A 24,202-nucleotide genomic window follows, 5' to 3' on the forward strand; every position below is an offset into this window, starting at 1 on the left:
AGCAGGGAGCCCGTGCAATGAGCCCCTGGGCCTGGCGTTACTCCTTTAAAGGTAATATTCCTATCGCAAATTTTTGTTGGGTCTATCCCCATTTCGTGGATTGTATCCTGGTATATCAGATTTAGACTGCTGCCACCGTCCATCAGGACTCGTGCGAAGCGGTATCCGTCAATTATTGGGTCTAATACCAGGGCAGCCCATCCTGCACACCGGATACTTGCTGAGTAATCACGATGGTCGAAAGTGATCGAATGAGACGACCAGTGGCAGGATTCCGCGGTGACAGGCCTTCGGGCGTATTCTTCTGGGAGTGCCATTTTGTTTCTTCCATTGATCACGTGCAACACATTTACTGTTTTGACTTCTGGTGGAAATTTCTTTTGTTCCTCAGCGTCTCCCTTGAGAGGCTCAATCTCATCTTCGCTTGGTGTATCCTCCCCCTTGTGTATGGCGTTGAGCTTGCCGGACTGCTTGAAGATCCAACATTCTCTGTGGGTATGATTGGCTGGTTTGCCAGGGGTGCTATGGACCTGACATATTTGGTCCAGAATTTTATTCAGGCTGGACAGTTCGTCTCTGGCGCCTTTAGAGGGCGGCTTCTGACCTGGCCGAGAGCTTTAGAATCCGGCGTTTACTACCGTGGTCTTCGTGCTGTCTCCTTTGTTCCGGCGTTTGTTATTGCCGTTGCACCGTGATTTCTCGTTTCCATCTCTAACTTCGGATGTACTGGGTCACTGGTGCTGCATCTGGCTAGCCAGCTGTCCTCACCCGTGCAGAAGCGGGTCATGAGGCTTATTAATGTTGCCATCGTTCTCGGCTTTTCTTGGCCGAGGTGTCGGGCAAGCCATTCGTCACGGACGCTGTGCTTAAAAGCTACCAAGGCTTTGGCATCTGGACAATCGACAATTTGGTTCTTTTAAGTAAGAAACCTGTTCCAAAGCTTTCGGGCTGACTCTCCGGGCTGTTGAGTTATATGACTCAAATCATCCGCGTCCGGAGGTCGGACATAAGTCCCTTGAAAGTTTGCCCGAAAAGCATCTTCGAGCTCTGCCCAGCTTCCAATGGAGTTTTCAGGGAGGCCTTTGAGCCAGTGACGGGCTGGCCCTTTGAGTTTGAGTGGTAAGTACTTGATGGCGTGGAGACCATCTCCTCGAGCCATATGGATGTGGAGGATATAGTCCTCGATCCAGACCCCAGGGTCTGTTGTTCCGTCGTATGCCTCTATGTTTACAGGTTTGAATCCCTCTGGAAATTCATGATCCAGCACCTCATCGGTGAAACATAGGGGGTGTGCGGCACCCTTGTATCTGGGTGTACCGCGTTGTTCGGATGTTATATCGTATGCTAGGGCATGCTTGCGTGGTCCATAGATGGATCTGGTTGCGCTGTCCTTTTGGTGCAAGCCCCCGCATGAATCACGTATTGTCTTGTGAGTGGCATTGTTTGCCGCTCTATGTTGGCCGTGAGGTCGTCTATCCGGCCAGGTGGCTGTTTTGATTTTTGGTTGTGAGGGGTCTGAGGCCTCCTCATCGAATTCAGGTAGCAACTTCCGCTTTGGGTAGCTCTTGGTGGGGCGATTGTCGCCGTACTTCGCTGCTGTGTTGAGTACTTTACTCCATCTGATTTGGAGTGTGTCCTACGCAGCCTTGAGCCTTTGCTTCTGCTTTTTTAGGCTCCTCGCGGTGGCAACAAGCCTTTGATGGGCATTCTGCTGCTCCAGGTGCCTGTCCAGCGTTGCGTCGTCCGGACTATTATCTTTGACAGAATTGGTTTGTTCGGTTTGATTTTCCGTATTGCCATGGTCCGACAGTGGTTCGCCCTGCTCCAACGTTGGGTCTGTGTGATTGTTATTTCTGGCGAGGCGGGATTTGGGGCGGCGCTTGTGTCGCCGCTTTGACTGCTTCTCGAGGGAACAAGCCTTTGGTGCGTCCTTCCGTTCCTCGTCGTCGTCTTCTTTTGGTGTGTCCACCATGTATACGTCACATGATGAAGTGGACGTCTAGCGCCCTGTGGGCGGTGGTTCATCTTCGCCTCCCGCATCATTCTCCATACCGTCGATGTCTGCGAATCAAAGTCGAGCATGTTGGTTAAATCATCCACAGTGGCTACAAAGTGGGAGGTGGGTGGGCATCGAATTTCTTCGTCGTCCGTATCCCAATTCTGTTGGCCATAATCCGGCCAGGGCTCTCCTGACAAAGAGAGAGACCTTAGTGAATTCAGAACATCGTTGAAGGGCGAGTGCTGAAAGATATTCGCAGCGGTGAATTCCATGATCGACGCCCACTCGGATTCGCTTGGCAGGGGCGCAGATGGTTCGGGGTCCGGAAGAGAATACGACACCTTGGATTCACGGGCTGTGCGGAGGATTATGCTGGTGTTTGGCTCGATCGCCGTCGAGACTGCAGCCCCTGAGGCGGTGTCTAGCTACCCGTCCTTGATTGGCGCAGTTGGCCCCGAGCTAAGGGTCAGAGCTGATGCGGGCGCGGCCTCTGGGGTACCGTCCGGTGGCAGAGCTAGGTCATACCCATCGCGATAGTGCGGCGCGCCCGGCTATGGCTTGAATCCGTCAAAGATCAAGTCCCCACGGGTGTTGGCCGTGTAATTCAAACCTCCAAATCTGACCTGATGGCCAGGGGCATAGCTTTCAATCTGCTCCAGATGGCCAAACTAATTAGCCCGCAGTGCAAAGCCGCCGAACATGAAGGTCTGTCCGGGGAGAAAAGTCTCACCCTAGATTGCATCGCTATAAATGATAGTGGGAGCCATCAAGCCTAACGGCGACGACACAGAGGAACTCTCAATGAAAGCACCAATGTCGGTGTCAAAACCGGCGGATCTCGGGTAGGGGGTCCCGAACTATGCATCTAGGCCGGATGATAACAGGAGGCAAGGGACACGAAGTTTTACCTAGGTTTGGGCCCTCTTGATGGAGGTAAAACCCTACGTCCTGCTTGATTAATATTGAAGATATGGGTGTTACAAGAGTAGATCTACCATGAGATCAGAGAGGCTAAACTCTAGAAGCTAGCCTCTGGTATGATTGTATGTTGTGATTGTTGTCCTACGGACTAAAACCCTTCGGTTTATATAGACACCGGAGAGGGTTAGGGTTACACAAGGTCGGTTACAAAGGAGGAGATATCTATATACGTATTGCCTAGCTTGCCTTCCACGCCAAGTAGAGTCCCATCCAGACACGAGACGAAGTCTTCAATCTTGTGTTTTCATAGTCTAACAGTCCGGCAAATGGAGATAGTCCGACTGTCTGGAGACCCCCTAATCCAGGACTCCCTCAGAGGGCTAGGCCTCGCTCTGGATCCCTTTGTTGGGGGGCTCATGTTCTATTATGGGTTAGATTTCCATGACCTGGCCCCGGATTCCCTCCTTCACATCTCGTTGTTCATCGTCGTATGTGAGGCCTTTCTCCGCATTACCCCACACTTCGGCCTTTGGCTCAAGACTTTCAATGTGAAGCCGAAGATGATCGAGGGGCGACACACAGAGTGTGGAGGTGCCGTAATAAGCAAAAGTGCTGATGTTCCGTGGCCAGAGGGTTCCTTCCCAGAGGTGTCCGGTTTATGGCAACGGGAGTGGTTTTATATCACAACTCCCCGAAGTACCAAGGGGGTAGCCGTCCCTGCCTTTCGCTCGGGCCCCCCACCACAACTGACATCATGGATCAACAAGGGGCTGAACTGGGGGCCAGTAAATGATGTGCCGATATTGCAGAGTCGCATCCGAGATCTCCTTGAGAGAGGTGTCAGCCTGGTCACGTGCAAGTCATGCTAGTTCGTCGAGTCCCGCCTTGCGAACGTCGACCCCTCCGTATGTGGGAATTCAACCCGGAAGGACCGCGAACTATTCAGCACTTCCTCAACATGATGCTCGAATAGATGTACAAATTGTTCTTCGGACCACAAATAAAGTGTCCGGACACCACCGAGGATGCGGGTCTGAGCTGTAATCACCTAGATACCCAAGTAAGTAATCCCGTGGCCGAACACGCTGTCTTTTTATTTATCATAACATCATTCTGAAAATTCGATCCTTGACCAGGACTGGGTAACAAAGGTGAAGATGATCAGGTGTTTGGCCCCCCTTCCCGAAGGCTCAGCAAATCCAGTACTAGCCAGAATGCTCGAGCTGGCGCCTTATCACGCGCCCTCAGGGGAAGATAAAGGGGGGAATAAAGAGGTTGAAAGCAGGCCTCACTCATTATTCATCCAAACCGGGGGAATTAGCACCTTCGCGAAGGAGGATAACCAAGAAGAAGAATCTGAAATTTCCTCTCCCCAAGGAAGGAAGAGGACCACCTCTGAAGACCCGGAAACAAAGGTTTCCAAACGGGGGAAGAAATCTTCGCCAGAGGGTCCTGCCACGAAGGGTACTTTTGCCGCACAGTGCCCGCAAGGGGATCAACCCTGTACCGAGCTGTAAGTAACCAAAAAGCACTTAATAGTAAGAATATCCTACATTACTTCTAAAGACAATAACCGAAGCATATATCTTTGTGGATCGGATCGTAGCCCTTCTCGACAGAGTTCATCTTCGAGGGATCTTCTTCGGGAGATGATGGAGAGCGAAACACCTCCCCATGCCACCCCGCGTCATGAGGTGGGCGACCCTGAAGTGTCGTCGTGGAGGGTTTATCCTGATCCGCCAAGGCCAGAGGGTAATTCTTCGGCCACCCGAAGTCCTCAGTATTCGGCCCCTAAAGAGAGCAACAGAAAGAGTCCGAAACCGTCCGGTGTGCGATCGGACGCACTGAAGGATCTTTTGGACCAAGTGGCCATCTCAGAAGCGCATCGTACGCTAATGCGTACGGTGATTGAGAGGATTTCATCCGCTGAAAGCGGGTTGCACGAAGCTTTTATGAGTCTGCTGAAAGGCTTTGAGGTACATGAAATAGTGTATGTTTTTGATAGTACCGCCCACGTTAGGTGTGCCCTATGCAGATAGTAGCCCCTGAGACTCTGGTTGCCATCGAGAACGGCGGCAAATAGAGGATCATAGTCCTAGGTAATAATCAGGCCGCCGGCATGTGCGGGTGGCTAAAGGTCCGGCGGCTAGCCGGACTGATGAGTTTGCCGAGCTAAAGCGGCAATTTGATGCGGTAGATGCCGACATCGTGCTTGTCAACAAGCGACTCGATGAGGCACATGGTATGTGATTTCTCCGGTGATCAACACATAGTAAGAGGAGCATGATGCCAGTATCTTTAATATGTTGTGACTTCAGATGGAGCTGCCGTCGTGGAGAACCTTCGAGCGGAACTTGCCCAAGCCAAGGAACAAGCCAAGAATAGTGATGCGGCCGCTCTAAAGGCGGTCGAAGAGCTGAGGGCTGAACAGGCTGTGCATTGCCAAAGCAAGGAAAAAATAGCCAAAATGGTCGTTGAGTTGAAAGATGCAGCCGACCGTTACCAGCTTCTTGAAAAAGAAAGCCGAGCGAAGGCGACGGACCTGGAGAAGGCCATGGTAGCAGCCAAGGAAGCCCGCTCCAAAATCAGAGCGGCGAAGGAGGAGCTGCGTCAAGCTGGAGATATCGCGGTTGGGAAGCCCTTTTTGTTGCGGACGAAGTTCGGAGATCCGAAGTATGCCCCTCTTGATCAACTATGGAGTTCTGCAGACGCATACGTGGATTTGGCAGCAAGTGCTGCTAATGCGGCCGAGTACTTCAAGGATCAAAAAGATCGTGAAGTGGAAAAGTTGTTCTGGTCACAGTTCAATGTTCCAGTGCGTCCGTTGCTGTTGAATGAGCGAATGGCCGAGTGGGCCGAGCTCCATAGGTTGTCCGGACTTGCCATGAGGTCTGTTGTGGATCATCTGTGGCCAGAAGGGCCAAGGCCGAATAGTTATTTTAGTTTAGTGCAACAATTCCTTGGTGTTGTGCCGCACATCGACGCTATGAAGAGGTCGGCGTGCATAGAGGGTGCGTGGATGGCACTTGCCCGTGTCAAGACATACTAGGCAGAGATGGAGGCCACCACTATTGCAACCCAGAGTTTGGCCGTGGGTCGAGTATCTGCCGAGCACTACTTTGAAGAAGTCCTTGAAGGCGCTCGTTCAATATAGGCTCAGTGCTCGAAGAATATTATGTTCTACTACACATGTATTCCCATTGTAAAAACAATGTTTTATTGAATTGTAAAGGCTGTGTTTATACTTTTTCCTGAAAGTATTATGATGCCTCATGTGCGGCCGTTTATGTATATATGTATATAACCTGAAAGTTTGCAGTCGTCGGCTTCAGCCCCCACGCATATAATGCGGGGGTGTTCGCAAAAAACGCGTATTCACACTTGATCCAATGTCTTGGTGCATTAAGGAGGTGGTAGCATAGCGAACGAGGCAATCCGACTATATTGCTTTAACACTTTCACTTAGCCATAGGAGTTTGACGGTGGGACTACTATATAGCCCCTGGTACTTCCGCGCTTGTACGAATACGATGCGCGTACGTACATGACCAGGAAACAGCCCTTCATTAATGTGGAGGAATCCCGAAGATTCTGCTAAGTCATTGAGTGGTTGACCAGTCTCGCGCTTTATCAGGACAGTCAGTTTTCGGCTTTCTCTACTGAGGTGCTCATCCAGATGAACCAGGGCACAATCGCAGTAGTTCTCCGGTGCCGCCTTAGCCGATAGAGCGGTATGTAAGGTAGCAAAACACGGGAGCCGGGCAAACCCAACATTTGACCAAAGACATGATTCGGAGCTGATGCATATAAGGCCAAACTCGCGACACCGAACACTCCCTAAGGTATTCGGTCTTTATAACATATGTCGGGCTGAACAATGCCCTTAATAATAAACCCCGAGTGTCCAGGTACGTGCAATATTCTGACGTGGCGAAATGCCAATAACGCCAGCATCCTTCTCGGTTGTATTGAGTATCCGGAGGATGTGAACAACAAGAGATAGTAAAAAAGGTTTACACAGGGTCTTAATCTGAAAAGAAACCTTTGAGCGTGTCCCTGCTACACGTCTGCGCCTGTGTCTCCATTGTGCCGTGTCCTGGACGGGTGTAGCACGATTGTCATTTGTAAAAGAGAAGAACTTAGCTGAAAGTTTTCGTGCCAAAAAATTGGTTATTCTGGATAAACCATTAAAATTCAAGATAAGTCAAGTTGAGCCAAACTAGCCCTGATTACACGCGGGAAGCCCCTGGTACCGTCTATGAGGGTTAAACCATCAAACCAATCTCAGGTATATCGAGTGATGCGCCGGACTCGTCTAGCCGTGTCCGCGGTCTTTGACGACCTGTCATTTATTCTGGTTGGTGAGGCCGTCTACTGCTCGGCTGTTAAAAGCCGCTGCACGTTCTTCCGCGCGTAGAGAACGCTCAATATTTCTACCAATTGTGATGGTGCCATGTGACCAGGCATCTTAAGCTTAAGACAAGCGTAATGTGGTACTGCATTAAAACGAGTGAAAGTTGTTCTTCCGAGTAGTGCTTGATAGCTGCTTCGGAATGGAGCAATGTCGAAGTCTAACTTCTCACTTTGGTAGTTGTCGGGTGAACCGAATACAACCTCTAGTATTGGAGAGCTTGTGGAGTGGGCCTTTGGGCCTGGTATTACTCCCTTGAAGGTAGTATTACTGTGGCTGATTTTTGTCGGGTCTATCCCCATTTTGCGGACTATGTCCGGATATATCAGATTTAGACCACTGCCGCCGTCCATAAGGACTTGTGTGAGATGGTATCCGTTTATTATTGGGTCTAACACCAAGGCAGCTAATCCTTCATGTCGGATGCTTGTCGGGTGATCCCTGCGATCAAAAGTGATCGGGCAGGCCAACCAGGGGTTGAACTTAGGGGTGACGGGCTCTACGACGCGTATGTCTCGGAGTGCGTGTTTGCTTCTCCTCTTCGCCACATGGATCATGTTTACTGTTTTAACATCTGGTGGGAATTTTTTCTGTCCTCCAGTGTTTTGCTGGCGAGGTTCGTCCTTGTCTTCGCTTGGTGTCTCCCTCCCCTTGTGTTCGGCGTTTAGCTTACCGGCCTGCTTGAAGACCCAGCATTCTCTGTGGGTGTGATTTGCAGGTTTATCGGGGGTGCCATGAATCTGACATAGTTTGTCTAGAATCTTTTTTAGGCTGGACGGTCCATCTCTGCTGCCTTTGAAAGGCTTTTTCCACTAACCCGGTCGAGAGCCCCTGAATCCGGCGTTTACCGCCGTATTATCTGGGCTGTCTTCTTTATTTCGACGCTTGCTTTTACTGCGACATGGCTTTCCATTACCTTCCCTGACTTCGGATGTGCTTGGGTCGCTGGTGCTACTGCGGGCTAACCAGCTATCTTCGTCCGCACAAAAGTGGGTCATGAGGCTTGTCAGGGCTGCCATTTTTCTCAGTTTTTCTTGGCCAAGGTGTCTGGCGAGCCATTCGTCTCGGACGCTGTGCTTGAAAGCTGCTAAAGCTTCAGCGTCTAGGCAGTCGATGATTTGGTTCTTCTTAGTGAGGAACATGTTCCAAAGCTTTCGGGCTGACTCTCCGGGCTGTTGAATTATATGACTTACATCGTCTGCATCCGGAGGTTGGACATAGGTCCCCTGACAATTAGCCCGAAAAGCATCCTCGAGCTCCTCCCAACTTCCAATTGAGTTTTCGAGGAGGCTTTCCAGCCAATGCCAAGCTGGTCCTTTAAGCTTGTGGGGCATGTACTTGATGGCGTGGAGATCTTCTCCACGAGCCTTATGGACATGAAGGATAAAGTCCTCAATCCATACCCTAGGGTCTGTGGTCCCGTTGTACGCCTCTATGTTCACTGGTTTGAATCCTTCGGGAAATTCTATTGGGGAACGTAGTAATTTAAAAAAAAATCCTATGCACACACAAGATCATGGTGATGCATAGCAACTAGAGGGGAGAGTGTTGTTCACGTACCCTCATAGACCGAAAGCGGAAGCGTTAGCACAATGCGGTTGATGTAGTCGTACGTCTTCACGATCCGACCGATCAAGTACCGAACGTACGGCACCTCCGAGTTCAGCACACGTTCAGCCCGATGACGTCCCTCGAACTCCGATCCAGCCGAGTGTTGAGGGAGAGTTTTGTCAGCACGACGGCGTGGTGACGATGTTGATGTTCTACCGACGCAGGGCTTCGCCTAAGCACCGCTACAGTATAATCGAGGTGGACTATGGTGGAGGGGGGCACCGCACACGGCTAAGAGATCAATGATCAATTGTTGTGTCTCTAGGGTGCCCCCTTCCCCTGTATATAAAGGAGGAAGGGGGTGCGGCCGGCCAAGGGTGAGGGCGTGCCAGGAGGAGTCCTACTCCCACTGGGAGTAGGACTCCCCCCCTTTCCTAGTTGGATTAGGACTTCAGGGGGAAGGAGTGGAGGAGAAGGAAGGAAGGGGGGCGCCGCCCCCCTCTCCTTGTCCTATTCGGACTAGGGGGGCGTGGCCAGCCCTTGCCTCCTCTCCTCTCCTCCACCTAGGCCCACTAAGGCCCATTTGATTCCCGGGGGGTTCCGGTAACCTCCCGGTACTCCGGTAAAATCCCGATTTTACCCAGAACACTTCCGATATCCAAACATAGGCTTCCAATATATCAATCTTCATGTATCGACCATTTCGAGACTCCTCGTCATGTCCGTGATCACATCCGGGACTCCGAACAACCTTCGGTACATCAAAACATATAAAATCATAATATAACTGTCATCTAACGTTAAGCGTGCACACACTACGGGTTCGAGAACTATGTAGACATGACCGAGACACGTCTCCGGTCAATAACCAATAGGGGAACCTGGATGCTCATATTGGCTCCTACATATTCTACAAAGATCTTTATCGGTCAGACCGCATAACAACATACGTTGTTCCCTTTGTCATCGGTATGTTACTTGCCCGAGATTCGATCGTCGGTATCTCAATACCTAGTTCAATCTCGTTACTGGCAAGTCTCTTTACTCGTTCCGTAATACATCATCTCGCAACTAACTCATTAGTTGCAATGCTTGCAAGGCTTAAGTGATGTGCATTACCGAGAGGGCCCAGAGATACCTCTCCGACAATCGGAGTGACAAATCCTAATCTCGAAATACGCCAACCCAACAAGTACCTTCGGAGACACCTGTAGAGCACCTTTATAATCACCCAGTTACGTTGTGATGTTTGGTAGCACACAAAGTGTTCCTCCGGTAAACGGGAGTTGCATAATCTCATAGTCATAGGAACATGTATAAGTCATGAAGAAAGCAATAGCAACATACTAAACGATCATGTGCTAAGCTAACGGAATGGGTCATGTCAATCACATCATTCTCCTAATGATGTGATCCTGTTAATCAAATGACAACTCATGTCTATGGTTAGGAAACTTAACCATCTTTGATTAACGAGCTAGTCAAGTAGAGGCATACTAGTGACACTCTGTTTGTCTATGTATTCACACATGTATTATGTTTCCAGTTAATACAATTCTAGCATGAATAATAAACATTTATCATGATATAAGGAAATAAATAATAACTTTATTATTGCCTCTAGGGCATATTTCCTCTAGTCTCCCACTTGCACTAGAGTCAATAATCTAGATTACACAGTAATGATTCTAACACCCATGGAGCCTTGGTGCTGATCATGTTTTGCTCGTGGAAGAGGCTTAGTCAACGGGTCTGCAACATTCAGATCCGTATGTATCTTGCAAATTTCTATGTCTCCCACCTGGACTAGATCCCGGATGGAATTGAAGCGTCTCTTGGTGTGCTTGGTTCTCTTGTGAAATCTGGATTCCTTCGCTAAGGCAATTGCTCCAGTATTGTCACAAAAGATTTTCATTGGACCCGATGCACTAGGTATGACACGTAGATCGGATATGAACTCCTTCATTCAGACTCCTTCATTTGCTGCTTCCGAAGCAGCCACGACGCTTTGTTTAGAACTGCACCAACTGACAGCTCCACCGTTCAATCTAAACACGTATCCAGTTTGCGATTTAGAATCGTCCGGATCAGTGTCAAAGCTTGCATCAACGTAACCATTTACGATGAGTTCTTTGTCGCCTCCATAAACGAGAAACATATCCTTAGTTCTTTTCAGGTACTTCAGGATGTTCTTGACCGCTGTCCAGTGATCCACTCCTGGATTACTTTGGTACCTCCCTGCTAGACTTATAGCAAGGCACACATCAGGTCTGGTACACAGCATTGCAAACATGATAGAGCCTATGGCTGAAGCATAGGGAACATCTTTCATTTTCTCTCTATCTTCTGCAGTGGTCGGGCATTCAATCTTACTCAACTTCACACCTTGTAACACAGGCAAGAACTCTTTCTTTGCTTGATCCATTTTGAACTTCTTCAAAACTTTATCAAGGTATATGCTTTGTGAAAGTCCAATTGAGCGTCTTGATCTATCTCTATAGATCTTAATGCCAAATATATAAGCAGCTTCACCGAGGTCTTTCATTGAAAAACTCTTATTCAAGTATCCCTTTATGCTATCCAGAAATTCTATATCATTTCCCATCAGCAATATGTCATCCACATATAATATCAGAAATGCTACAGAGCTCCCACTCACTTTGTTGTAAATACGTGCTTCTCCAAAAGTCTGTATAAAGCCAAATGCTTAGATCACACTATCAAAGCATTTATTCCAAATCCGAGAGGCTTGCACTAGTCCATAAATGGATCGCTGGAGCTTGCATACTTTGTTAGCTCACTTTGGATCAACAAAACCTTCCGGCTGCATCATATACAACTCTTCTTCCAGAAATCCATTCAAGAATGCAGTTTTGACATCCATTTGCCATATTTCATAATCATAAAATGCGGCAATTGCTAACATGATTCGGATAGACTTAAGCATCGCTAAGGGTGAGAAGGTCTCATCATAGTCAATCCCTTGAACTTGTCGAAAACCTTTCGCAACAAGTCGAGCTTTGTAGACAGTAACATTACCGTCAACGTCAGTCTTCTTCTTGAAGATCCATTTATTCTCAATTGCTTGCCGATCAACGGGAAAGTCAACCAAAGTACACACTTTGTTCTCATACATGGATCCCATCTCAGATTTCATGGCTTCAAGCCATTTTGCGGAATCTGGGCTCACCATCGCTTCTTCATAGTTCGTAGGTTCATCATGATCTAGTAGCATGACTTCTAGAACAGGATTACCGTACCACTCTGGTGCGGATCTTACTATGGTTGATCTACGAAGATCAGTAGCAACTTGATCTGTCGTTTCATGATCATCATCATTAACTTCCTCACTAGTTGGTGTAGGTGTCACAGAAACCGATTTCTGTGATGTACTACTTTCCAATAAGGGAGCAGGTACAGTTACCCCATCAAGTTCTACTTTCCTCCCACTCACTTATTTCGAGAGAAACTCCTTCTCTAGAACGGATCCATTCTTGGCAACGAATGTCTTGCCTTCGGATCTGTGATAGAAGGTGTACCCAACAGTCTCCTTTGGGTATCCTATGAAGACACATTTCTCCGATTTGGGTTCGAGCTTATCAGGTTGAAGCTTTTTCACATAAGCATCACAGCCCCAAACTTTCAGAAATGACAACTTTGGTTTCTTGCCAAACCATAGTTCATAAGGCGTCGTCTCGACGGATTTCAATGGTGCCCTATTTAACGTGAATGCCGCCGTCTCTAAATCATAACCCCAAAATGATAGCGCTAAATCTGTAAGAGACATCATAGATTGCACCATATCTAGTAAACTATGATTTTCGACGTTCGGACACACCATTACGCTGTGGTGTTCCGGGTGGCGTGAGTTGCGAAACTATTCCGCATTGTTTCAAATGTAGACCAAACTCGTAACTCAAATATTCTCCTCCACGATCAGATCATAGAAACTTTATTTTCTTGTTATGATGATTTTCAACTTCACTCTGAAATTCTTTGAACTTTTCAAATGTTTCAGACTTATGCTTCATCAAGTAGATATACCCATATCTGCTTAAATCATCTGTGAAGGTGAGAAAATAACGATATCCGCCACGAGCCTCAACATTCATCGGACCACATACATCTGTATGTATGATTTCCAACAAATCTGTTGCTCTCTCCATAGTACCGGAGAATGGCGTTTTAGTCATCTTGCCCATGAGGCACGGTTCGCAAGTACCAAGTGATTCATAATCAAGTGGTTCCAAAAGTCCATTAGTATGGAGTTTCTTCATGCGCTTTATACCGATATGACCTAAACGGCAGTGCCATAAATAAGTTGCACTATCATTATGAACTTGGCATCTTTTGGCTTCAACATTATGAATATGTGTATCACTACTATCGACATTCATCAAAAATAGACCACTCTTCAAGGGTGCATGACCATAAAAGATATTACTCAAAAAAAGAACAACAATTATTCTCTAATTTAAATGAATAACCGTCTCGCATCAAACAAGATCCAGATATAATGTTCATGCTCAACGCCGGCACCAAATAACAATTATTTAGGTCTAATACTAATCCCGAAGGTAGATGTAGAGGTAGCGTGCCGACCGCAATCACATCGACTTTGGAACCTTTTCCCACATGCATCGTCACCTCGTCCTTTGCCAGTGTTCGCTTAATCCGTAGTCCCTGTTTCAAGTTGCAAATATTAGCAACAGAACCAGTATCAAATACCCAGGTGCTACTACGAGCTCTAGTAAGGTACACATCAATAACATGTATACACATATACCTTTGTTCACCTTGCCATCCTTCTTATCCGCCAAATACTTGGGGCAGTTCCGCTTCCAGTGACCAGTATGCTTGCAGTAGAAGCACTCAGTTTCAGGCTTAGGTCCAGACTTGGGTTTCTTCTCCTGAGCAGCAACTTGCTTGCTGTTCTTCTTGAAGTTCCCCTTCTTCTTCCCTTTGCCCTTTTTCTTGAAACTAGTTGTCTTGTTGACCATCAACACTTGATGCTCCTTCTTGATTTCTACCTCCGCAGCTTTCAGCATTGCGAAGAGCTTGGGAATTGTCTTATTCATCCCTTGCATATTATAGTTCATCACAAAGCTCTTGTAGCTTGGTGGCAGTGATTGAAGAACTCTGTCAATGACACTATCAACTGGAAGATTAACTCCCAGCTGAGTCAAGTGATTATGGTACCCAGACATTCTGAGTATATGTTCATTGACAGAACTATTCTCCTCCATCTTGCAGCTGTAGAACTTATTGGGGACTTCATATCTCTCAATTCGGGAATTTGCTTGAAATATTAACTTCAACTCCTGGAACATCTCATATGCTCCATGACGTTCAAAACGTCATTGAAGTCCCGGTTCTAAGCCGTAAAGCATGGCACACTGAACTATCGAGTAGTCATCAACAAGCAACTGCCAGGCATTCACACTATCTGTAGTTGCTGGCGCAGGAGGTACACCTAGCGGTGCTTCCAGGACGTAACTCTTCTGTGCAGCAAAGAGGATAATCCTCAAGTTACGAACCCAGTCCTTGTAATTGCTACCATCATCTTTCAACTTTGCTTTCTCAAGGAACGCATTAAAATTCAATGGAACAATAGCACGGGCCATCTATCTACAATAAAACATAGACAAGCAAGATACTATCAGGTACTAAGTTCATGATAAATTTAAGTTTAATTAATCATATTACTTAAGAACTCCCACTTAGAAAGACATCCCTCTAATCCTCTAAGTGATCACGTGATCCAAATCAACTAAACCATAACCGATCATCACGTGAAATGGAGTAGCTTTCAATGGTGAACATAACTATGTTGATCATATCTACTATATGATTCACGCTCGACATTTCGGTCTCAGTGTTCCGAGGCCATATCTGCATATGCTAGGCTCGTCAAGTTTAACCTGAGTATTCTGCGTGTGCAAAACTGGCTTGCACCCGTTGTAGATGGATGTAGAGCTTATCACACCCGATCATCACGTGGTGTCTGGGCACGACGAACTTTCGCAACGGTGCATACTCAGGGAGAACACTTTTATCTTGAAATTTAGTGAGAGATCATCTTATAATGCTACCGTCAAACAAAGCAAGATAAGATGCATAAAAGATAAACATCACATGCAATCAATATAAGTGATATGATATGGTCATCATCATCTTGTGCTTGTGATCTCCATCTCCGAAGCACTGTTATGATCACCATCGTCACCGGTGCGACACCTTGATCTCCATCGTAGCATCGTTGTCGTCTCGCCAATCTTATGCTTCCACGACTATCGCTACCGCTTAGTGATAAAGTAAAGCATTACAGGGCGATTGCATTGCATACAATAAAGCGACAACCATATGGCTCCTGCCAGTTGCCGATAACTCGGTTACAAAACATGATCATATCATACAATAAAATTTAGCATCATGTCTTGCCAAATCACATCACAACATGCCCTGCAAAACAAGTTAGATGTCCTCTACTTTGTTGTTGCAAGTTTTACGTGGCTGCTACGAGCTTAGCAAGAACCGTTCTTACCTATGCATCAAAACCACAATGATAGTTTGTCAAGTTGGTGTTGTTTTAACCTTCGCAAGGACCAGGCGTATCCACACTTGGTTCAACTAAAGTTGGAGAAACTAACACCCGCCAGCCACCTATGTGCAAAGCACGTCGGTAGAACCAGTCTCGCGTAAGCATACGCGTAATGTCGGTCCGGGCCGCTTCATCCAACAATACCGCCGAACCAAAGTATGACATGCTGGTAAGCAGTATGACTTATATCGCCCACAACTCACTTGTGTTCTACTCGTGCATATAACATCAACGCATAAAACCTGGCTCAGATGCCACTGTTGGTTTACGTAGTAATTTCAAAAAAATTCCTACGCACACGCAAGATCATGGTGATGCATAGCAACTAGAGGGGAGAGTGTTCTCCACGTACCATCGTAGACCGAAAGCGGAAGCGTTAGCACAACGCGGTTGATGTAGTCGTACATCTTCACAATCCGACCGATCAAGTACCAAACGTACGGCACCTCCGAGTTCAGCACACGTTTAGCCCGATGACGTCCCTCGAACTCCGATCCAGTCGAGTGTTGAGGGAGAGTTTCATCAGCACGATGGTGTGGTGACGATGTTGATGTTCTACTGACGCAGGGCTTCGCCTAAGCACCGCTATAGTATAATCGAGGTGGACTATGGTGGAGGGGGGCACCGCACACGGCTAAGAGATCAATGATCAATTGTTGTGTCTCTAGGGTGCCCCCCTACCCTGTATATAAAGGAGCAAGGGGGGTGCGGCCGGCCAAGGGAGAGGGCGCGCCAGGAGTAGTCCTACTCCCACCGGGAGTAGGACTCCCCCCTTTCCTGGTTGGATTAGGACTTGAGGGGGAAGGAGTGGAGGAGAAGGAAGGAAGGGGGGCGCCGCCCCCCTCTCCTTGTCCTATTCGGACTAGGGGGGAGGGGCACGCGGCCAGCCCTTGCCTCCTCTCCTCTCTTCCACCTAGGCCCACTAAGGCCCATTTGATTCCCGGGGAGTTCCGGTAACCTCCCGGTACTCCGGTAAAATCCCAATTTTACCCGGAACACTTCCGATATCCAAACATAGGCTTCCAATATATCAATCTTCATGTATCGACCATTTCGAGACTCCTCGTCATGTCCATGATCACATCCGGGACTCCGAACAACCTTCGGTACATCAAAACATATAAAATCATAATATAACTGTCATCTAACGTTAAGCATGCACACACTACGGGTTCGAGAACTATGTAGACATGACCGAGACACGTCTCCGGTCAATAACCAATAGGGGAACCTGGATGCTCATATTGGCTCCTACATATTCTACGAAGATCTTTATCGGTCAGACCGCATAACAACATACGTTGTTCCCTTTGTCATCGGTATGTTACTTGCCCGAGATTCGATCGTCGGTATCTCAATACCTAGTTCAATCTCGTTACTGGCAAGTCTCTTTACTCGTTCCGTAATACATCATCTCGCAACTAACTCATTAGTTGCAATGCTTGCAAGGCTTAAGTGATGTGCATTACCGAGAGGGCCCAGAGATACCTCTCCGACAATCGGAGTGACAAATCCTAATCTCGAAATACGCCAACCCAACAAGTACCTTCGGAGACACCTGTAGAGCACCTTTATAATCACCCAGTTACGTTGTGACATTTGGTAGCACACAAAGTGTTCCTTTAGTAAACAGGAGTTGCATAATCTCATAGTCACAGGAACATGTATAAGTCATGAAGAAAGCAATAGCAACATACAAACGATCATGTGCTAAGCTAACAGAATGGGTCATGTCAATCACATCATTCTCCTAATTATGTGATCCCGTTAATCAAATGATAACTCATGGCTATGGTTAGGAAACATAACCATCTTTGATTAACGAGCTAGTCAAGTAGAGGCATACTAGTGACACTCTGTTTGTCTATGTATTCACACATGTATTATGTTTCCGGTTAATACAATTCTAGCATGAATAATGAACATTTATCATGATATAAGGAAATAAATAATAACTTTATTATTGCCTCTAGGGTATATTTCTTCAAATTCGTGGTCCAGCACCTCATCGGTGAAACATAGGGGGTGTGCAGCACCCCTGTATTTGGATGTATCATGGCGTTCAGACGGTTATAGTATTCAGTTTTGGTTTTGTGCCGGAGCGCGCTTCCTAGATCCATAGATGGATCTGGTCATACTGGATTTTTGGCGCAAGTCCTCACGTAGATCGTGTGTTGACTTATGTGCGGCCTTGTTAGCCGCTCTATCGCGGTCACAAGGTGGTTGATCCGGCCGGTTGTCCATTTTATTTTTCGGCTGTGTGGGCTCTAAGGCCTCATCGTCGAATTCAGGTAATAGCTTGTGCTTTGGATAGCTCTTTGTGTGGTATCTTCCACCATACTTTTCTTCGTTGTCGAGCACTTTGTTACACCTGCTGTTGAGCGTATTTCATGCGGCCTTAAGCCTTTGCTTTTGCTTCTTCAGACTCCTCGTTGTGGAAATAAGCCTTCTGCGGAGGTTCTATTGCTCCAAGTGCGTTTTCGGGATGATGTGTGCATCTTCATCCGGACTGTTTTCCTCCCCAGAGGGGGTTTGATGAGGTTTATCCTTGGCATCGCCGTGTTCAGACATCGGATCCGTACTATGTTCGCCGTTCGTAGTTTCATCGTGCTCTGCCCCTGGGTCAATGTGGTCATCGTTTCCTCTGGAGTCGATTGGAGTGTTATTTTATCTTGCGTTGTTATCACTGTTTTTGCCGAGGCGGGATTTTGAGCGGCGCCTACGCCGACGCTCTGGTTGCTTCTCGACGGAGCTATTCTTCGCTGCATCCTGCCGTTCTTCGTCATTGTTTTCTTTGGGTGTATCCATCATGTATATGTCATGTGATGAAGTGGTTGTCCAGCGCCCTGTGGGCACTGGTTCCTCCTCGTCTCCTGCATCGTCGTCCATACCGTCGATGTCTTCGGAGTCGAAGTCGCGCATGTCGGTTAAATCATCGGCAGTGGCTACTAGTGGGTGGTGGGTGGGGAGCGAACTTCTTCGTCGTCCGCATCCCATTCTACCTGGACATAGTTCGGCCAAGGTTCTTGAGGGAGTCCTGGATTAGGGGGTCTCCGGACAATCGGACTATCTCGATTGGCCGGACTATTAGTCTATGAAGACACAAGATTGAAGACTTCGTCTCGTGTCCGGATGGGACTCTACTTGGTGTGGAAGGCAAGCTAGGCAATACGGATATGGATGTCTCCTCCTTTGTAACTGACCTTGTGTAACCCTAACCCTCTCCGGTGTCTATATAAACCGAAGGGTTTTAGTCCGTAGGACAAGAACCACAACATACAATCATACCATAGGCTAGCTTCTAGGGTTTAGCCTCTCTGATCTCGTGGTAGATCTACTCTTGTACTACCCATATCATCAATATCAATCAAGCAGGAAGTAGGGTTTTACCTCCATCAAGAGGGCCCGAACCTGGGTAAAACATCGTGTCCCCTGCCTCCTATTACCATCCGGCCTAGACGCACAGTTCGGGACCCCCTACCCGAGATCCGCCGGTTTTGACACCGACATTGGTGCTTTCATTGAGAGTTCCTTTGTGTCGTCGCTGCTAGGCTTGATGGCTCCTACTATCATCGATAGCGATGCGGTCCAGGGTGAGACTTTTCTCCCCGGACAGATCTTCGTATTCGGCGGCTTTGCACTGTGGGCTAATTCCCTTGGCCATATGGAGCAGACTGAAAGCTACGCCCCTAGCTATCAGGTCAGGTTTGGAAGTTTGAACTACACGGCCGATATCCGCGGAGACTTGATCTTCGACGGATTCGAGCCACAGCCGAGCGCGCCGCACTATCACGATGGGTATGACCTAGCTCTGCCGCTGAACAGTACCCCAGAGGCCGCGCCCGCATCAGCTCCGACCCTTAGCTCGGAGCCAACTGCGCCAATCGAGGACAGGTAGTTAGACACCACCTCAGGGGCTGCAGTCTCAACGACAATCGAGCCGAACACCAGCCTAACCGCGCAGCCCGTGACCCCAAGGTACCGGACTCTTTTTCTGACTCCGAACCGCCCGCGCCCCGGCCAATCGAATCCGATTGGGTGCCGATCATGGAATTCACCGTCGCGGATATCTTTCAGCACTTGCCCTTCGGCGACATTCTGAATTCACTAAAGTCTCTCTCTTTGTCGGGAGAGCCCTGGCCGGATTATGGCCAACAGGACTGGGATGCGGACGACAAAGAAATTCGACGCCCACCCACCACCCACTTAATAGCCACTGTCGATGACTCAACCGACATGCTCGACTTCGACTCCGAATACATCGACGGTATGGACGACGATGCGGGAGGCAAAGAGGAACCACCGCCCACAGGGCGCTGGATGTCCACATCATCATATGACGTATACATGGTGGACACACCAAAAGAAGACGACGAGGAGGAACAGAAGGATGCTTGTTCCCTCGAGAAGCAGTCAAAGCGGCGGCGCAAGAGCCGCCCCAAATCCCGCCTCGGCAGAAATAACGATCATACAGACCCATCGTTGGAGCAGGGCGAACCACCGCCGGACCATGGCAATATGGAGAATCAAACCAGACAAACCAATTCTGTCAAAGATGATAGTCCGGATGACATAACGCCGGACAAGCACCCGGAGCAGCAGAATGCCCGCCAAAGGCTTGTTGCCACCGCGAGGAGTCTGAAAAAGCAGAAGCAAAGGCTCAAGGCTGCGCAGGACACACACCAAATCAGATGGAGTAATATACTCAACACAACAGCGAAGTACGGCGGCAATCGCCCCACCAAGAGCTACCCAAAGCGGAAGTTGCTACCTGAGTTCGATGAGGAGGCCTCAGACCGCCCACAACCAAAAATTAAAACAGCCATCTGGCCGGATAGACAACCTCACGGCCAACATAAAGCGGCAAGCAATGCCGCACATAAGCCAATACACAGTCTATGCGAGGGCTCGCATCAAAAGGAGGGCGAAACCAGATCCATCTATGGACCACGCAAGCGTGCTCCAGCATACGATGCAACACAACAAACATCCAAACAACACGGTACACCCAGATATCGGGGTGCCGCACACCCCCTATGTTTCACCGATGAGGTGCTGGACCATGAATTTCCAGAGGGATTCAAACCCGTAAACATAGAGGCATACGATGGAACAACAGACCCTGGGGTCTGGATTGGGGACTATATCCTCCATATCCACATGGCTCAGGGAGATGATCTCCACGCCATTGAGTATTTACCCCTCAAATTCAAAGGGCCAGCTCAGCACTGGCTTAAGAGCCTCCCCGAAAGCTCCATTGGAAGTTGGGAAGAGCTCGAAGATGCCTTTCGGGCAAATTTTCAAGGGACTTATGTCCGACCTTCGGACGTGGATGATTTGAGTCATATAACTCAATAGCCCGGAGAGTCAGCCCGAAAGCTTTGGAACATGTTTCTTACTAAAAAGAACCAAATTGTCGACTGTCCGGACACCGAAGCCTTGGCAGCTTTTAAGCATAGCGTCCGTGATGAATGGCTTGCCAGACACCTCGGCCAAGAAAAGCCGAGAACAATGGCAGCATTAACAAGCCTCATGACCCGCTTTTGCACGGGCGAGGATAGCGGGCTAGTCAGATGTAGCACCAGCGACCCCAGTACATCCGAAGTTAGAGATGGAAATGGGAAATCACGGCGCAACAGCAATAACAAACGCCGGAATAAAGAAGACAACACGAAGAGCACGACAGTAAACGCCGGATTCAAAAGCTCTCGGCCAGGTCAGCAAAAGCCGCCCTCCAAAGGTGCCAGAGATGAACTGTCCAGCCTAAACAAAATTTTGGGCCAAATATGTCAGATCCATAGCACCCCTGGTAAACCCGCTAATCATACCCACAGAAAATGTTGGGTCTTCAAGCAGTCCGGCAAGCTCAACGCCATACACAAGGGGGAGGATACACCAAGCGAAGACGAGGATGAGCCTCTCAAGCAAGACACTGGGGAACAAAAGAAATTTCCAACAGAAGTCAAAACAGTAAACATGTTACATGGGATCAAGGGAAGAAACAAAATGGCACTCCCAGAAAAATATGCCCAAGGGCCTATCACCGCGGTATCCTCACCAACTAAAGCATTTAACAGGTCGTCAAGACCTCGGACACGGTTAGACGAGTCTGGCGCAGCTATATGTAATTCATACCGGATCAAGGGTCACACCCCTATTACAAATACAAGGGGCTCAACGCATGCAGACAAGTGGCAATTTTTACTCATCTTGAATTATACATGGTTTCTTTAAAAACTATCTTTTTGCACGACAACTTTTTCACCTAAGTTCCTCTCTTTTACAGATGATCATCGTGCTACACCCGTCTAGGATACGGCACAACGGAGACACAGGCGCAGACGTGCAGCAGGGACCCACTCCAAGGATTCTTTTTAGATTAAGACCCTGCGTAAACCTTTTTTACTATCTCTTGTTGATACACATCCACCGAATTCTCAGCACAGTTGAGAAGGATGCTGACGTCTTGGCATTTGGCCACGTCAGAATAATGCACGTACCTGGACACAAGGGGCTTCTTACAAAGGGCACTATTTAGGCCCGGTTTATACCATAAAGACCGAATACCTTAGGGAGTGTTCGGCGTCGCGAGTTTGGCCTTATATGCATTAGCTCCGAATCATTGTCTTTGGTCAAATGTTGGGTTTGCCCGGCTCCTGTGTTTTGGTGCCTTACGTTCCACTTTATCGGCTAAGGTAGCACCAGGAGAACTACTGCCATTGTGCCCTGGTTCATCTGGACGAGCACCTCAGTAGAGAAAGCCGAAAACTGACTGTCATGATATAGCGTGAGACTGGTCAACCACTCGATGACCTATCGGAATGTTAGAATTCCTCTGCCTTAATGAAGGGCCGTTTTCCGGCCAGGCATGTACGCACCCCGCGATCGGGAGAGTGCGGAGCCACCAGGGGCTATCTAGTAGCCCCACTGTCAAACTCCTATGGCTAAGTGAAAGTGTTAAAGCATTATAGTCTGGTTACCTAGTTCGCTACGCTATCACCTCCTTAATAGGACCAAGACGTTTGGTTAAGTGTGAACACTCATTTTTCACAATCACCTCCGCATTACATGCGTGGGGGTTGAAGCCGACGGCTGCAATCTTTCAGGTTATACACATGTATACATAAACGGCCGCACAGGAGGCATCATACTACTTTCAGGCAAAAGTATAAACATAGCCTTATAAAATTTCATAAAAGCATTGTGTTTACAATGAGAATACATATCACTCAAACATAATATTCTTCGAGCACTGGGCCTCTATCAAACGAGCACCCTCGAGAACCTCCTCGAAATAGTGCTCGGCAGCCACTCGGCCTATGGCCGAACCCTGCGCCGCAACAGTGGTAGCGTCCATCTCTGCTCAGTATGCTTTAACATGGGCAAGGGCCATCCGCGAGCCTTCTATGCACGCCGACCTCTTCATCGCATTAATGTGCAGCACCGCACCAAGGAACTGATGCACTAAGTTGAAATAGCTGTTCGGCTTTGGCTTTTCCGGCCATAGCCGATCCACAACAGACCTCATGGCGAGTCCGGACAACCTATTCAGTTCGGCCCATTCGGCTAGCTGGTCAGTCAATGAAAGCGGACGCTCTGGAACGTTGAATTGTGACCAGAACAGCTTGTCCACTTCATGATCTGTCTGACCTTGGAAGTACTTGGCCGCATCGGCAGCGCTCGCCGCCAAATCCATATACGCATTTGCCGAACTCCACAGCCGATCCAGAGGGGCATACCGTGGATCTCCGAACTTCCTTCATAACATGAAGGTTTTCCCATCCGCGATATCCCCGGCTTCCCGGAGCTCCTCCTTCTTCACTCTCATAGCAGAACGGGTGTCTTTTTCCGCCATCGTGGCCTTCTCAAGGTCCGTTGCTTTCGCTCAATTTTCTTTTTCAAGGACCCGGCAACGGTCGGCAGTGTCTTTTAATTCTACGGCCATCTTGGCCACCTTCTCTTGGCTCTCGCAATGCGCAGCCTTCTCGGCTTTCAACTCTCCGGCCGCCTTCAAAGCAGCCGCATTACTAATCCTCGCTTGTTCCTTGGCTTGGGCAAGTTCTGCCCGCAAGGTTTCCATGGTGGCAGCTCCATCTGTAGTCACAACATATTAAAGATACTAGCATCATGCTGCTCTTATTACGTGGCATTCACCAGATAATAACACTTACTTGTGCCTCGTCAAGCCTCTTGTTAACAAGCTCGATGTCGGCGTCTGCCGCATCCAGTTGCCGTTTTAATTTGGCAAACTCACTAGTCCGGCTAGCCACCGGAGCTTCCACCACCTGCACATAGGGGGAGTCTGGTTATTGCCTGGGAATATGATCCTCTGTTCGCCGCCATTCTTGACGACAACCAGAGTCTCAGGGGCTACTATCTACACAGGGCACACCTAACATGTGCAGTACTATCACATATTATCTCACGTACCTCAAAGCCTGTCAGTAGACTCATAAAGGCTTCATGTAATCCGCTTTTGGCGGACGAAATTCTCTCGATCACCGTACCCATCAGCGTACGGTGTTCTTCTGAGATGGCCGCTCGCCCCACCAGCTCCCTCAGAACGTCCGACCGCATACCAGATGGTGCCGAACTCTTTTGTCTGCTCTCTTCGGGAGCCGGATGCTGGGGAATTCGGGGGTCTATGGGTTTGTCTTCTGGCCTCACCGGATCCGGAGAGGCCCTCCGTGACGACACTTCGGGGTCGCCCGCTTCTTGA

Source organism: Triticum dicoccoides, chromosome 6A (assembly GCF_002162155.2).
Source record: "Triticum dicoccoides isolate Atlit2015 ecotype Zavitan chromosome 6A, WEW_v2.0, whole genome shotgun sequence".
In the NCBI taxonomy this organism is placed as follows: Eukaryota; Viridiplantae; Streptophyta; class Magnoliopsida; order Poales; family Poaceae; genus Triticum; species Triticum dicoccoides.